At 35.0% G+C, this 17,929-nt stretch overlaps 1 protein-coding gene across 1 annotated transcript in view; it reads right to left on the bottom strand.

Annotated features, from left to right (window-relative positions):
- Positions 1-14,999: 14,999 nt before the first annotated feature.
- The window catches only part of LOC138695185 (cholecystokinin receptor-like), a 663,775-nt gene continuing 660,845 nt past the window's right edge, over positions 15,000-17,929 (bottom strand). Inside the window, exon 10 of the mRNA XM_069819644.1 lies at positions 15,000-15,563. The gene's annotated coding sequence lies outside the window, so the exon portion shown is untranslated. The remainder of the gene's footprint in view (positions 15,564-17,929) is intronic.

Genomic DNA, 17,929 nt, shown 5'->3' with positions numbered 1-17,929 from the left:
CAGTAGTGTCAGAGTTGTAAGCTCCAAAACCGGTTGTGAAACTAGAGTCGGAGCGTGAACATGCTTATGTCTGTGGAAACACCGAATCACGCAACGAGTCTAGTGGAGCGCTCCACTCCGTTTAGTCTCTGTCTGACAACGCTGTGCTATACGCAGGGTCAAGGAAAGGGTTTTCTCAACAAAGGAAGCTGATCAATATCGTTAGCATTAATAAACATGACCTTTGTGATTCAATATTACATAGGAGGAAATCAAGGTTTGTTACCTATCACTTACACAATTACTTTGGTTGAATTTTTTGCAAATATTAGCGAAGAAATTATTTTTATGTTCACGTCAAATCGTATTATGTCCATGATATTTTCTGAATTTTAGAACAGTATAATGCAAAAGTGATTTCAAATATAATTCATTCTGATAAATTAAGTTCTTGCAATTAATAATTTTAGTGTTTTAATTTATCTCTCTTTGTTGGCACATAAACAGTATTTCTTCTATCCTGTAAAAATTACAATAATGGACTAAATATGGTTTGGAACGGACCTCCATTATTTTTATACATAGAACTACGTCCTTTTCCTCACTCGATATGGGAGTAATTTTAAAACTGACACACAGAAAAATGGATTCTCCTACTTGTATTCCTCGTTCTCCATCTATTTCTCTTATTTTCCTTCTTTTCGCCTTGAATACACATAAAATGTGACTTTTCCCCGCTTGTACTTTCAGTTAATCATAGTCACATAAAAATGAAATTATTAAAACACTTTCAAATTTGAATGATTTAGCTGCGTTTTAGAATATATACAAAAACTATCATGAATATATTAACACTGTGGAAAGACATGAACGTACGCATTAACGATAAATACAGAGACCATGGAAATAATACAAAACACACCAAAGAAAAATTACAATAGCGTACTAGTATTAAACTCTCATTAGAAGAGCATTAGCTACTAATGCCAGAAATAATTCCTTGTGTACTGCTAAATTGCCACTTGCTCAGATCAAAGACCATGCGCTTTTTCTCACAACGAATGAAAACATCGATAGCGCTAATGATAGTTCACTGATTCAGAAATAATCTATTTTACATTAAAGCTCAACAAATCCAGAACGTCTGAAACTTAATGACGGACTAATAATATTAATGCAACGGCTTTTGTATGAATGCTCGTCTTGTACTTTAACGGAAATTAATGACGCCAATCAAAAGATCGAGATTTGTAAAAAAAATTACATAAGAACACTTAATGTTCCACAAATTTAAGGAACAAATAAGTAATATATTACACCATCTAAAGGTCTTAAGGACAAGTTTATTTGAAAACCCAATTATTTCTTGAGAAACTTTTTAGTGTGTTCACCATTAACGAAGCTCGTAACTTTCCTGATCGCAAGGGATACGAAAACGAGAGAAAATAAAATAAAACCAAAACTACGTTATTCACAGTAAATGCATTTCAGCATTACAGGAGCAAGTAATTGCGAGTAAAATCAAGAGTATATTTGTCATTTTCGTTGTGTAGGTCTCTGTTCAATGCCATGTATGCGACCATAAAAATTTATGAATTGATAAATAATTTCGTCTTCCTGGATTATGCAAGCAAAATAAGAATCAGAATAATGTGTATCGTAGAAATAGCCTGTTTGTCTGAATCAATCAGCCTACATGATATGTATATTATTTAATTTCAGAATATATGTATATAGGCCTATATATATTTCGTATTTATTTCCTATTTTTTTTTTTTTTCAAAAAATTATTTTAGTTGATGTACGATTTTATTCTTCTCTGTGTTAATATCATATTATGTACTTTCATTGTAATTGTTACTTTACTTTTAGTGTCTATTTTATTTTTTTATATACTACTCTTATATTAACGATATATCTGAACTACGACAGAACAAAAGCGCTGCTCATTCGGTCCTCAAATTTAATAATACGAGGGTTGTAAATAAAGTAGTAGCAACATAGACATATTATTCAACTTACATGGAAAATACATTTATATCCCTTCAATATAATCACCAGTATGCTCCTATATCTTTTGGCAAATCTGTTGTAACCGTTGAATGCCATTAGCGAGGTTGTTTCAGTAGATCTCTCTGATGGACTGCCCTACTGCATGAAGCACTGATGCAATATCTGCAAACCCCTTGCTTCTAATTGGTTCTTTCAATCGTGGAAACAAGTCGTAGTCACAAGGACTCACGTCAGGGGAATACGGAGGATGTTCCAATACTTCCCAATCTCATCTCCACAGCAACTCAGCCACTGCTTCTGCGACGTGACAAGGAGCATTATCATGAAAGTTGAAAGGTGGATTGTCTCTCGGGAAAGCGAATATACGATCCTACGAAATATCTTACAACCGTCCGATAGGCTAGTGCTTCGTTGTCACAAGCTTCAATTAACCCTTGATGACAATGACGTGCATTTCTACCACGGGCTACCTCGATTTTTGCTCATGATCGCTGCTCAAGTTTAATAAACATGCTTTAGGGCAGTTAAATAGTTCTCTACATTTAACCACGCACAATAACAACAGCGGATTTATCATTCAATACATCCACAATTATATCTCCAACAACGATCACCAGTTGTCTCGTAGCGCATGCGAATACACATGACCCATTCCCGGCAGTATTGCCACTACTTTATTTACAACCCATGTATTATTGTGTTCTCTTTTTTATACTTCTGTATTATTTTATTCTATTTCTATTGTTTTATATTCTGTATTTTGTATTCAGTGTTTGTTTGTATAGTATAAAATATTTACAATATGTAAATTAGCAAAGGAAAAAATTCGAAGTTTCATTGAATTAAATTAAATATAAATATTGAAAATTTGACCTCACTAAAAATAGAAAATGGAACTGGGCTCATAACATTTTTCTGAACAAATTAATTTAATTCTAGGGAAGATTTGCCAGAGGCCTTAAATTTGTATGATTATCTTTCAATTATTAATATTATATTCCTATCACTGTCACATTATAATCTTATCTCACAGCGATGTCTATTCTTCAAATACATACAGTCTTCAATATGTGGATTTGTAGGATTTTAAGAGTTTAAATAAATTATGATATGTGGTGGGAAACATTTTTATAACTAATTAAAATTAAATCCGTGAATTCTTCTGAATAACGATATCGTATTTTAGTTCTTATTAAAATTTTGAAAAAAGATCTCAGGCTTCGAAAATGAGATAGTACTATCTTCAGGTGCCCTAGTACTAAACTACCTTGATAGACTATTTTTTTTCAACGTACATTTTGTAGGATAATATACACAGCGACTTACGTCATTTTTGCGTATCTATCACATTAAACAAGTGAAGTATCATTTTATTATTTCCTCCTGCGACTTAATTTTAATCTTTAAAAACAATTATCTGAAATCTACAGTTTCTACAGGCTACACCTTCAACGTAACTAACACAATTCTAAGGATAACATTTTGTATACTTAAGAGACAGCGATTAGATTTTTAATGTAAAATTATTTACTTTTAACTATATAGAGCCATTATCAGATGTTCAAAAAGTGCATTATGTAAAATTTGGGAATAAATTGATTCATATTTCCGTTAGTTAGGCCTATCTAATACAGACAATTATGTGATTCTGCTAATCGGACAAAAACAGAAGGAAACATTCATGACATTTTATTCAGTAAAAATGGTATACAAATAATTATATCAAAAGCTTTAAAATTGTTGAGTTAAAGCAAAACTATAAAAAACGAAACCATCGAAGTAAAATCTGTAGAAGCTGATGTCAGTAAATTAATGTATCAATGTTACAGAAAATTGAAGTCAATAAATGAAGTATTTTATGAAAAAATAGTAAATAATTCTTAAAAAAAAAAAGAGTTCATATTGCCCGGTTAACTTAAAGAGAACTAACTGATAGAAATAGTGACAATGACACTGATAGTATTGGTGTCTGTGTGTGTGTGTATCCCATGCCCACCCACTTCACTTGCGTGATTCGGGTTCCGCATACTGCGGATAGATGGCAGAACTGTGAACCATTTTCTAGTTGTGAACCATGTTCTAGTCGGCGGGTCATACTGTACATGATGCGTAACTGTGGAGAGTTATGTCGTGTACTAGGGTGAGTGTATGTATAAGTGTTCGTGTAAGTGTAGTGTCTGGAATGAGTGATGATGATGAAGATGAGGAAGGGAGAAGGGGAAACCCTGTGCCAGCACGTAGCCTACTCCTGTCGAATAGCACCAAGGGGGCCGGCTTAACGTCCTCATCCTGATAGTATTGGTGAAAGTACTAATTTTGTATCGGTTGTTGGTAGTGATAGAAGTGGTGGTGGTGAAAAATGATAATGGTACTCATGAAAAAACTGCTTTTCGTGTCTAGTCATTGCATAGGAAGACCAAAGAGAAAATAGTATGTTGTGGTAGTTGTGATGATGTGGATCAAACCCAGTAACTTCGTGAAGATATTCACTTACTGTATTCTCATGAGACGCAGAATGGTCCATTCGTACCCGAGTGAGTGAGTGAGTGAGTGAGTGAGTGGATGAATGAATGAATGAATGAATGAATGAATGAATGAATGAATGAAGAGAAGAAACATTTTAAAAGGTACGAAAAAAGAGTCCTTGCAATAGAAATTGAGACTGAGACAAAAGTGTCCATGTCAGCTCCAAGCCATTTGGCCATTTGTCTCACTAGGGTGTTTCTGTAGTTGTCTACGCCTTGAAATAGGAAGAAGGTTTTTATTTCACGGTGCATTTAATAACGGAGATTAGAGTCAAAATATGACGTGGGTGAGAAATAGCCCACACAATTTTCCTGGCCATCTTTATCATAAAGCAGGGATCCTTTATGTACATTTATGACATGGGACCCACGTCTTAATTCCCTCCCGGAGGAAGCCATACTAGGAGTTTTATCGCCTTTTAAAATCCATCGTTCTCCATCGGGATTTGAAACTGGGATCCAAAGGGTGGAAAAATAACTGCTACAAACCATAGAGGACAAGAGTAAACAGAATGAGAAATTTCAATAGGAATATAACAGTGATAAATATACGCATATAACTTAATATGTAAGTTAGGTCTCGCAAGCAGGGAATACCGACGAAAGGAATGCGAATGAAACAATGCGATGAGAAAGAGAGGGCGACAGAAAAGGTCACGAGATAGCTTGAATGATATTCAAGAGTACAGTCGGAAGAGAAATGACATCGATAGAATCAGTCTTGCGTTGTGATAGTTACATTATGACTTTAGTTTGTTCCATTGCATGTGAATATGTGTCTTGTATCGCACAGTATTATTATTTCATTCGTAAACATACGTTGCGCGTTTAATTAGCTTCGAATTTTTCCCTTGCTACGTTCTTTATTTCCATAGCGATGTCCTCATCTGCTCATCTTCTTGGATGAGACAGTACTTCCATTGGCCCGCACCTCTCGACCCTCGGAGTGGCTACATACACACGTCAAAACAGACAGCAACGCCACCATTGCTTTTCGGTAATCGTTTCTTGCGCGAGCTATATATATATATATATATATATCAGTATTGTTTCATAAAACATAAGATTACGGGAGTTTAAGCGATGTGTGTTTCCTTATTAAAGGCCGTTTCGTGCTGCAGAAAATTATAATGAAAGAGAGACTCAAGAATTACAATACGTTTTCTGTATACGCCTCGAGAGATATGATGAAAAGTGCATTTTCGGGGATCTAGCTATGAATCTAACGATTGTTAAACAGACATGGTTCAAATCGATTTATCTATTCAGCAAATAATACAAAACACTTTCTTTTTAATTTTAGATATGTTATTGACAACAAACTGAAGACAAAATCGTCTTGGGTCGTGCATAGCTGGTCCCTTCTAAGTACTTCCACTTCTTGTAACATTCTTATCTAAATTATATATGATTTAAGCCCAGTATGTTCTTTAGCTGAGATAGCATACGAAAAAGTATTTCTTATTATCTTTTTATATGTAACTCCTCAGTCCTGCTACCGTTATCATAAATGTTTCTAACAATCTCAAGTCCTCTTGTTCCAGTTGTCGATAAGTCAAGTGGAGAAGCCAATTGGAGTGGTTCCAATGAATAAGATTTACGGTATTTTCCTACCCTTCCTCTTCTGTCACGTTTTCTTTTCAATTCTCTTCAACGTGGTCGTCTTCTCGTTTCTTTCACTATCTCCGTCCTCCCCTTTTCCCATCCCATTACAAAGACTAATCTAACTTTCAAATCTTCATATTCTTGTACGTTGTTTCAGCAAAGAACGGAGTCCAAATTAAGTCTCACCTAATCGATAAGCCAGCACTGTTTTCTGCCTTCGAATCAATATCAACTCCTCGGCGCTGAATATCTTTTTTAGCTAAGAAAGCATGTATAGTAGAACCTGCTATAGTGGAACAGAAAATAGTAATTCCTATTGTTAACATATTTCGTATTATTATTTTTTAATTCGTTATTTTATTACGCTTTTTCAAATTCTATAGTTAAATAGCGTCTGAATGTGATGAGGGTGATAATGCCACTGAAATGAGTCCAGCGTTCAGCGCCGAAAGTTACCCAGAATTTGCTCTTATTGGGTTGAGGAAAAAACCCGGAAAAACCTCAACCAGATAACTTGTCCCAACCAGGATTTGGACCCGGGACTGCTAGTTTCACGGTCAGGCATGTTAACCGTTAATTTACAGCAGTGGATTTGTACTATTTTACAGTGCCTGATTGCAGGTAAGAGCAAAGGAAGAGAAGCCAAACGTTACTGTTTACAGGTACGTGTGACCTCCCCTACACCAAACGGTAAATAATTTGAAAGAGAAGAAATACATATGTGAAAATATTCAATAGTGTATGTACAGAAGTTAATGTGTTACTGACTTTCACAATGACAAACATGAAGCATACGGAAGCTGCAACGCTAGCCAATAAAGAAAATGTTTTTTTTTTTTTTTTGTGACCTAACTTGGTGTGAATATGGATACATGACAACAGTTAATGTAAATTACACTACACTTCCATTTAGTGTACATGAATGCTTCATTATTTTACTGATATATAATTTATATACAGAGTGTTAAAAAAAAGTATCCAATATTTTAGGTGGTGATAGTATGCATCAAAACAAGAAAATAATTTCTAATAAACATCGGTCCTACAACACATACTTTCTGACATCTGAACACTTGTTCATAGGAGGTGCTCAATGTGATGTCTATTCATGACAATGCATTCCTCTGCCCTTCGGTGCAAGGAATCATGCACTCTTTGCCATTTGTTTTAATGTGTTAATAAGAAAATACTGATAATGATCCCCAGTTAATCTCTGTGGTAGCACGTATGGCCCTATTAATCTATCACCAAGAACGCCTGCCCATACTTTGATTGAGAATCGGTGCTGATGCCTTGTTTCTTCAACTGCATGGGGATTTTCATCAGCCTACATATGTTGATTACGAAAATTCACAACATAATCTCTGCTGAACCCCGGTCATATCCGCAACCAGACTTTTGTTTTCAGTATTCCTTGCGACATATCATTATTCCATGCGAGGGGTGTCAACTACGGTATGATTATCTAGTGGTCTCCTATATTGTAGGGCAGAGAAATGCATTGCCATGAATGGACGTCTTATTGAACACCTCCCATGAACAAGTGTTCAGATCTCAGAAAGTATGTGTTGTAGGATTCATGTTTATTAGACATTATTTTCTTGTTTTGATGTATAATATCACCTCCTAAAATATTGGATACTTTTAAATAATTAATAGTTAAAACTGAAACTGTTGAAAGTATATGATAATAAAAGCAAAAAAGTTTTAGTAAACATACATGACATGTGTCCGTAAACGAGCCGTCTGCGAGATAATTGAGAATATTTGATTCCAAGCCGCCACTGACTTCATTCGTTGTAAACATCATAATATGCTTTACTCGTTGCGCACAAGAAACGGTACGTGATGTGCTCTTGTTTACAAAACTGAACATTTCCGAGAGGTGGAACACCTCCTTTAACAGGTAAGAGTGTACAGTAAATTGTAATTATGTAACGTGCTGAAGTAGTACTGTATATCTTGTTAAGGTAAACCATGAGTGAAATTTGAGCCAAATTACATGGAGGGGTAAGTCTACAATTCATATAAATTTTTTATTAACTCGAACGATATTTCATAATGAAGTCAGTGGCGGCTTGTACCAAATATTCGCTCGTTTGAGGACCATGCTTACTGGAACTTTTTTGGTTCTACTATCGTATACTTTCAACCGTTACAGTTTTCGATATTAATTTTGATACATTTAGTATATTTTCTTATTATTTGGAACTCTTGATTTTTCGAACTTTTTCGAATAGCCCTTAGAATTCAAATTAAAAAAAAAATCCACTGTACTTATTACATTGGTCAATAAAATTATGAACTAAAACTTCATTCTACAGCCATCATCATCATCATCATCATCATCATCATCATCATCATTATCAATAATCATCACAAATTAGACCCGAATAGGTCTGTATTGGCTTCATTTAGTAGTTTCTTGATTGGTCTTCTGAGACATCTGTAACTAGTGAGATTATAAAGTCTACAGTAAAATAGGTTACATTAGTTGGCATACATCAGAATGTTAAATGATGTGATATTCTGTAGCTAATATATTTTAGCTACACTAAAAATTAAGTCTACTGCCGATATTATTTCCATGCAATTTCCTTTTCATTCAACCGTTTTCCATTCCCACGCTTACTGACGTTGACCTAGTTTCTGACATACTTTTTCTGAGATGGGTTCAGTACGAGTCTGGTCTTCACTTCGGGTTCAAGGTTTCCATGATTAATTAATGTCTAAGTACGTTCTTTCGCGTCCTTACGCTCGGTTTCCGTAATGAACCAGCGAGCGTCCAGAAGGAAAGAATTACACTGTACAGCACTTTAAACTACGCGCAAAATTTTAGTTAATTTATGAGTATAAATTAGCACGAGCGAGAGATTCTCATTGGACTACAAAATTTTACTGGAAGAGTTTGTATTCTGAAGAAAGGAAATGTATTCAACGGCATTTAAATGTTGTTGGATGTCTGCGTTGTTATCTTCGGATTGCAAAGCATTTATTAGTATTCGACAACAATAACTCTGTTATAAAAACACTGTTATGAGAATTTAACTTGCGAGATCTAAGTGAAACTAATGTAAACATAACAGAAATTTTTCCCTTGTGGAAGCTGAAGGTCTATATGTTCAAATGCTCCAAAATTCCGGTAACAGTAATTTAGGGATATTCAAAATAGCTACCATCAAATCGTACAGTTACTATACAGTAACTACAGTAAGAAACATGCTGTTAGCAATAAATTTCATTTTACGCCTGTATGTAGCCATTCCTTCTCCAGATTTCATAATATGCAGGGTAAACCGTAAGTAATGTCATTAATTTTGGAGGCTTATACTGTGAGATATGCCAAACAAAAAATATTTAATACAATTTTTTTCGTTTTTGTTTCCTTTTCGAGATAAACAATGTTTTATATAAAACTTTTATAGTGTATTTTGAGGAAGCCATTGAATTAATTCCCAGTCAATTTAAGAGAGCAGTATATTAAGATATTAAATGACTGAAAGAATTTTAGTTTTGTCCTTTATAGCTATGTGCAGACATTTTGTTCTGAACAAATGTAACTTTTCGTTCTGAAAAAATAATTTTAAAATGTCAAATTTTTTCGGATCAAATTTTTGTACATTTCAAGGACAAAACTAAAATTCTTTCAATCATCTCTTATCATAATACGCTGCTCTCTTAAATTAACTGAGAATACTGGGAATTACACCTCTGATTGTGGTTGTGGCTCATATGTCTATCTATTATCAGGCAGTACATCTCACTTGACGATAGGTATCAGAGGAAGAACAATTGTTTGTATGCATCTGAAGTCTGATTAGTGGAATATGTAGCTAATCGGCGATGTATGCATTGGAGGGGGGAAGGAACTGGCCACCCTACCCCATTATCTCCTGGCCTATTTGCCTCATGAGTGATGCCTTATTGGTGTTACTTATGAGGTTTAAACCTGTCTTGACTAAACAACAACAACAGCTGGGAATTAAATCAATGGATTTCACAGAACACGCTATAAAATGTTTCATATAAAACAATTTATTGATGAAAAGGAAGCAAAAAACTAGCAAAATTACATTAAACTTTTCTGTTTGAAATTCCTCAAAGAATAACCCCCTGAATTAATAACATTACTTACGGTTCACACTGTATATTGATGTACATAATTAATGTCGATCCGTTCGTCGAAATTAATGAACTGAGGAATGAATGATACGAGATGAACGGCACTGTGATTTTACTATAATTTCATCGCTATTATTATTATTATTATTATTATTATTATTATTATTATTATTATTATTATTATTATTATTCGGCACCAATTTAAATAGCCTAATTCCTTAAGGATTGTGACAACAACTGCATTGCACGTTTTAAAAGATCGTAGTTGCAGAGACCGGTCGTAAAGGGAGTCAAGTGGTTAGGTCGGTGCGCGTAGAGGATCGGTGGGCACGCAACTCATCTCATGCAGGGGGGGTGTACAATAGACCTCAGTCGTAGTGCGTGGGATGTTCCCTCCCTCCTTCCTAACAAGAAAAATATATATTTATATATTCTTCCACACACCTTCAAAAGATGTAATGAATAATTTTTGCAGTTGAAGGTTATTTATGATTCTCATCGAAGATATTGCATAATTATATCGCAGGCAAACCGAGCAAAACAAAAAACACTTGAAATAGAAAAGACAATAAATTCCCAAATCGTATACGTGACAAAAAGTCTGACACTAATGCAGAGGGGAGGAAGCATGACTTCTAGGCGAAACAATCATTTTTAGATAAGTGTTTCACGTTGCTGAATATGGAACGCCCTATTTACAAATCCTTCCACTAGCAACAATATTAGTAATTGTACCGGTAGCCTATGTGAAATCTGTATAAGTCATTGTATGTGAAGTACAAAGGCGACTCGAGGTAGCGTTGCGATTAAGGCGTAACGCCGAAGAACCCAACAGCCGAGGGTTCAATTCCCGATGGTGTCATGGAATTTCTCCTTAGATCCCTCCTTCAGCCACACTATGGACCTGGAATTTACTCAGCCTCTAACAGAAATGAGTACCAGAGACATTTCCTTGTGGGATAAAGGCAACAAGCACGTAGGACTGACATCCCTACTGCCATTAATGCTGATTGTGTGTAATGGTAGGAGTCTTAGGCTTCCAGGACGATACGTTCATTGATACCATATCCATATCACATATGTTCACACACGTTTATGTCCACTTTTATTTTTTTATTCATGTCAGCATTTTTGAGTCCATGTGCCTATGTCCATTGTTATTTATGTCCACTTTTTATATACGTCCACTTTTATACAGGGTGTTTCCGAGGTGGTGTTACTAACTTTTAGCGATGATGGCGAAGGGCACATGTATCAATTTGAGACAGGAACCATGGTCCGGAAATGACTGAGTCGAAAGTTATAAGCAAAAATAGTTTTGTGGAAATGGAATTGTAATTTGGCACCACGTGCCGTCCTTCCCTTAACTTTTGGAACAATTGTGGAAAAATGGTATGAGCCGGATATCTCCTATGTGGGTACTCGGCCCGATACAATTGTGAGCTTGTCTACTGTTCCCATTGGCTCATCCGTATTCGAAAATCAGGTCTGCTTATTCCGCTCTCGTGTACTCCTCCATTTCACTAGGACTGATCGACTGGACACTGCAACTTGTACACATACACTGCTGTCTACAGACGTGATATCAGGACCGACCATGTCCGTTGTAACGGAATGACCCTTACACATTACGCTATCTGCATTGCTTTAGTGTAGTTTCCTGTCCCCATCCCTCAGACAAAGCACTGAATGGAATACTGAAAGTAGACAACGTAAACAACGTCAGATGAATACAGTATGTGTAAGATGTACAGATAAATATACACATAAATCAGGTGTACAGAGGAATTTGTATTTCATTTCCAAATATTTTTGCTTGTAACTTTCGACTCGGTCATTTCCGGACCAGGGTTCCTGATCTCAAATTGATACATGTGCCCTTCGCCATCATCCCTGAAATTTGTAACACCACCTCGGAAATACTCTGTATATGTTCATTCGCGAAATGTGAAATGCATTAAGACAGAGTTAAGGCCGTAAGTCGCTCCACCAGTCAAAATTGTACAAATACAGTGCATGCATCATTATTATATATTACAATTATTCTTAGCTTTCTATTTCATTGTTTATTGAGACTAATCATTGACAAAATTCGCGTATAAAGATTAAATTCGACAAATAATGTCAATTCCCTTTGTGCCATTGGCAGATATTCAGGTTGCTTTTTGATAGTTTTATAGATAATATTGTGTCTGAAGTGACAGATTTAGTGTTACACATACATATAAAGAATTTATATAAGAGGAACATGTGCTCGAGAAAGGAAAAGAGGAATACTAACAAAATTTCCACTTGAAATATGGAACACTTATAGTTAGGTTATGACAGGACAACATCGAACAACTAACGTAGTTGACGGATGACACAATGATTTCCAAAACCATATCGTCACACAACACACATCGATCTGAAATTTCATAGAATTCAATAAGAAGGACCAAAGGAACAATAAAATTATAACAACCCAAATGTTTGACGGGGATCGGAATTTGCCACATTGAATCAAATGATCGTATCTGGTAAATTTGACAATGGAGCGAATTGTTCAGAATTGCAACCGCTAAAAAGAAGACAATAACATCACTACTTACCTTGAAGCTATTAGTTATCGTTTGAAGCAGAAAATGATGGGTAGTTAATTGGTTATATGAAGCGGACATAAACATTTTATATGGGCATTCATGCGGTGGACGTAAAAATATGGACGTAAAGAATAGACGTAAAAAGTGGACATAAAATTCGTGTTTGTGGGCTAAAATAAAGTGGACATATATTTATGGTTATAACTTAGTGGACTTTTATGTAATTGGTATAAGAGAATTGACATTTCATTTTTGGGCATTAAAAACTACACCTCGTGTCTGTGTTTCAACCTTAGCCTATCGCCAACCTCTGGATCGATTTTCCTTGTAATGGGGTTGATTTTGCCTTTTATGTGAAGTGCAAACTTCAAACGGTATAGTGTTGCATAATTTTACAAAACAACGAGTTTAGTTATATACCTGTATATCGCTGTATTTCTCGACAACACGAAATGGAGCCAATTGGAAATTATAAAATATTTCATTTACAAGATATTTTATTTTATTTGGATAACATATGACATATCATCGAATAATAGTATAAGTTTACATATATCTGCAGTTACACGCAGTGCGTAATTGAACTTCTTACTTCCTCAATATCGCAAACGCATTGGTCCTCTTCTCACCATAAAGCCTTGGTTTTTCTGAACCGACGCATGCGGGATCCGAGGTGCGAAGCCCGGGTCGCACAAGTCCGGACTACACGAGAGATAGTGAGTGGTTTCTATAACTGCGAGGTACGCAGACCTCGCATCTCGCAGTTATAGAAACCACTCACTGTCTTTCGTGTAGTCCGGATTTGTGCCACGCGGGCCTCGCACTTCGCACTTCGCACGTCGCACGTCGCATGTCGCATGCGTCGGTTCAGAAAAACCAAGACTTTACTGTGACAGTTGCTGCTCCTTCACTTACATTATACCGTATTATAGCTACATTACAGTGATTTTACTAGTTTCCAAATACCTAACTCTTATTGAATCTTATTTTGTATAACATTTACGTCTGATTAGTGAAATATGTTATTAGTCAGCAATGTAAGCAATAAAAATACGTTTTATTTAATGACGCTCACAACTGCAGAGGTTAAATCAACATTGCCGGTGTGCCGCAATTTCGTCCCGCAGGAGCTCTTTTAAATTCCAGTAAATCTACTGACATGAGTCTGTCGCATTTAAGAACACTTAAATACTATCGAACCTGCAAACTCGGGCACAAAATTCCAGCACTCTACCGACTGCGTCACCCAGGCCACTGTATGAAATAAAAGGAGGAGGAACAAGCCAACGTATCCCATTATCTCCTGTCTTAATTGTCTGATGAATGATGCCTTATTGGTGTCACTTATGAGGTTCTAACCCATGAGTGTCCAAACGTCTATAGAACCAGGAGATATTGCACGTCAAGCATGCTCTGCTAAGGTCAATAACTTTCCATATTAAATAGAAAAAAAACGACCTTAAAGAATATGCGCTGCGGGTTGCTTATACCAGAGGTTACCTCGTACGAGTTACAATTGGACATCTATGTTCTAACCTGTCTTCGGACAGTTGACTAAAAAAGAAAAACAAAATTTGTATTACAAAGCGATTTAAGTGCGCAGTATTTGAATGTTCAATACACATATTTTTGCGCTTAGTAGAAGGAATTCCTCAATAGATTTCCAGGGTTTGAAATCCTTTTCATCTCCATCATCCAAGTCGCAGATCCAAAGTCTCCTTCTTGTGCTAGGTAATTAACCATTCGTAACGTTAATTTATGGCATACAGCAAAATTTTCTTAATTCGTCTCTTAATCTGTAAATGTTCAAACTATTTCCTATATCTTTCTTTTTTGTCTACAATTTTTATCGCATGTGCCATTTTGGTATCACTTGTGAGGTTCAGACCTGTCTTCTGACAGTTGACTGAACAACACCAATCCAGCAAAAGAGCACAAAAATTAAATTTTCGACGACATAATTATCTTTATTTTTCAGTTCATCTTAGTCTTGAACTTTAACGTTCGCAAAGTAGTATAAAAGCTATTGATATTTTTGTAATATTCACGATTATTTTCATTAATATTTTTGAAATTTGAAAATTTCTTCATCCTATATAAAAGATGAATTTAATAAGTTAAAGAAAAAGAAAATAATACTAATTTAAAATGATTATATTTAAGTCAGCTGACATTTACAATAAAATCATTAGGAAAAGTTTTAAAAAGTTACAATTACTTATAATTACAATTTAAAACTTCTGCTATCCGAGAGAAAAATATGAGATGGTTCAGTTAGAAAATTCGAAAGTGTATTTCAAATAACTCTTTCTCCGAAAACACTTCTTCCTCAAACATTTCGTTCACTACGATCTGTTGCTACTTCATTCCAACAATTTTATTTTAAAATATAATGACAAACATAGATGAATTATCATGAAATACTAATTAAATAGACTATATTCCAACTAAGTATTTCTTCATTCAACAATTTGCAATTGACAATAAGAAATCGTTCCAGATTATTTTAAAAGCAGTTAATTGTATAATGAAAAATATGAGCATTTTCTCACATCGATAAGCTTGATATAATGTGTTAACACTTTTGGTTTATTTTCTTCATATTTATTCGAATGTCCTCGTTTATAACTTTTTAAATTTAAGTAATAAATTTCACATCTCCAGTTCTGTAATCTTCTTACTATGTACAATAAATTCTTCGTCTCTTGGAGTACTCGCTGCATCCTTTATTAAAAGTCTGTATGTGAAGAGAAAATCAGAAAAAACGTTAAAACATGTTTAATACAATACACACCATGAAGTAGGAAAATACACACAGAAGTGCAGTGATTCTCAAAGTTTTTGACAAGGTATTTTTCCAGTAATTACTTAAAATTTGATAAAACGTGATTTTTTTTAACTTCGGCAAATATATTTCGACATTTCAAAACTTCAACATTTTACTTATGAGAAGAAACTCTGAGAATACTGTCAAGAAATTCACAGTGACATCATACACATATACAGAACAAACATTTTAAATTTAATTAAAATTGATCTGTCTTTTTCCTGTACCATCAATAATAATTTCTGCAGTAATAGTAGCTTTCGAAAACCAAGTCACTAAAATTGAATTAAATATAATATCTAATCATTGTTTTAAATATCATTAATTCATTATATTCATGTCGATTATTTCCAAGAGAAGCGTGCTATACCATTTGCAAAACAAAATTGTATTTCATTGATGGAAAAATCATATTTCCATGTAAGTAGTATATGACAAATGTCATCATGAAGAATTTTTAGTAAAAAGTATGTAAAAAAAACTGTGGTCACTTTTATCAGTATTGAATCATTAAACGTATTTTGTTCATATCTACAAAAACACAGAATACACCGTTTAAATATTATTTAAACCGTGAATAACTTAATAATTTCCAAGATGAACTGAGGTGAGCTTAATTCGAAGTACAGTAGAATCTCGATTATCCCAGTTAATGTGGATTAAGACTACCTCGGATAAGCAAAAATTGGTTACTGAAAAATTGTGTTTTGATTACAAATTAAACAAACCCTTCATTTAATAGACTGAATAGAATGAACAAATGAGGTTAATATGAACTATAGGCTTTTAACCTCCTGAGAGTATAGGTCTAGTATACTATACCATACTTTTTTAGTTGGTTATTTAACGACACTGTATCAACTACTAGGTTATTTAGCGTCGATGAGATTGGTGATAGCGAGATGATATTTGACGAGATGAGGCCGAGGATTCGCCATAGATTATCTGGCATTCACCTTACATTTGGGGAAAACCTCAGGTAAAACCCAACCAAGTAAGCAGCCCAAGCGGGGATCGAACTCGCGCCCGAGCGCAACTTCGGACCGGCAGGCAAGCACCTTAACGACTGAGCAACGTCGGTGGCGTACTTCATACATAATTATGATATAAGAAGTATGTGCAGATACTGGAAGTATAGCATAATATACCTGCATATTTGCGCTAACTGCAACCTGCAGAATTTTTTCAGCACTTGTACTCGTGTCAGTGACTTTTTTTAAGTATAGAATTATATTGAACTTTAAAAATAAAACAAAAAAAAATTGTCAGAACTCAGGAAGATAAAAATGCATTAGGCCTACGTATAATTTAAAAAATGAACTAACATGTAATACTGTACCAGTATAGTATTTACAGTTTTTTTTTTCTTTGGATCGGGCGCGGATAACACGGAGCATCGGTAAATCGAAATTCGGATAATCGAGGCTCTACTGTATATAAAAAGCAACAGGGAAAATAAACCAGTATACTAATGGAAAATAATGTTAATTATATTTTATTATTTTATTTATTTTTTGGGGGAATTTTCTACATTGCTGTAGTCTTATTTAATCCTGATTAAAGACTGTTACATATTGTGAGAGGGTTATCTGTGAAATGTGAAAACGACACAATTCCAGCGGAAGGTTAGCGTAGCCTTGACCGACATTTCGGGTGGAGGGGAGCTCTGCCTAAATGTATATATGGAGCGATGAGGTAGCAGTCTCGTACGAGAGTGGATATTAAATGCATGTGTTTTGTTGGTGATTGCATACGGTCTGGTAGGAAAGAGTAGGTGAAATGCAAAATATAATAGGTTGCTTATTCTATTCTTTAAGAAGTTTTAATTTATTATTCACATGTTTATACTGAATCCGCTCGTGCTGTCAGGAGATAATTTCAAGAAAAATTCCTTGGTATTCGAGTTCCAGGACATGCTGCGATTCATAACTTGGTTAAAAATTTCGTGAAGCGGAAAGTGTTTCAGATTAGACAAGAAAAAGGCGACGTACAGCGCCCACGGAAGAAACTCTGGGTGACAACAGACACCGGCATAAACTAATTCAAAACATTCAGATATGGTGGCCAGTTTGCTACTTTTATCATTAATAGTAGCCTCTCTTGTAAGGAATGGACAGCAGTCACAAGAAAATCTTGCGAAATATTATTAAACTGTTTAGAAGCTTCCACAATGACGGGAAATTCCAGGGTCCACACCTAAAGCGGCAAAAGAAGTTTTTAATAGAAAAAGGAGCATCTTCTGCGGATCTCTGGAAAAAAGAACTTAGGAAGAAACT

This window comes from Periplaneta americana, chromosome 2 (genome assembly GCF_040183065.1).
Source record: "Periplaneta americana isolate PAMFEO1 chromosome 2, P.americana_PAMFEO1_priV1, whole genome shotgun sequence".
Lineage (NCBI taxonomy): Eukaryota > Metazoa > Arthropoda > Insecta > Blattodea > Blattidae > Periplaneta > Periplaneta americana.
Note: the sequence above shows the minus strand (reverse complement) of the source record. Positions and strands in the feature narration are given on the sequence as shown.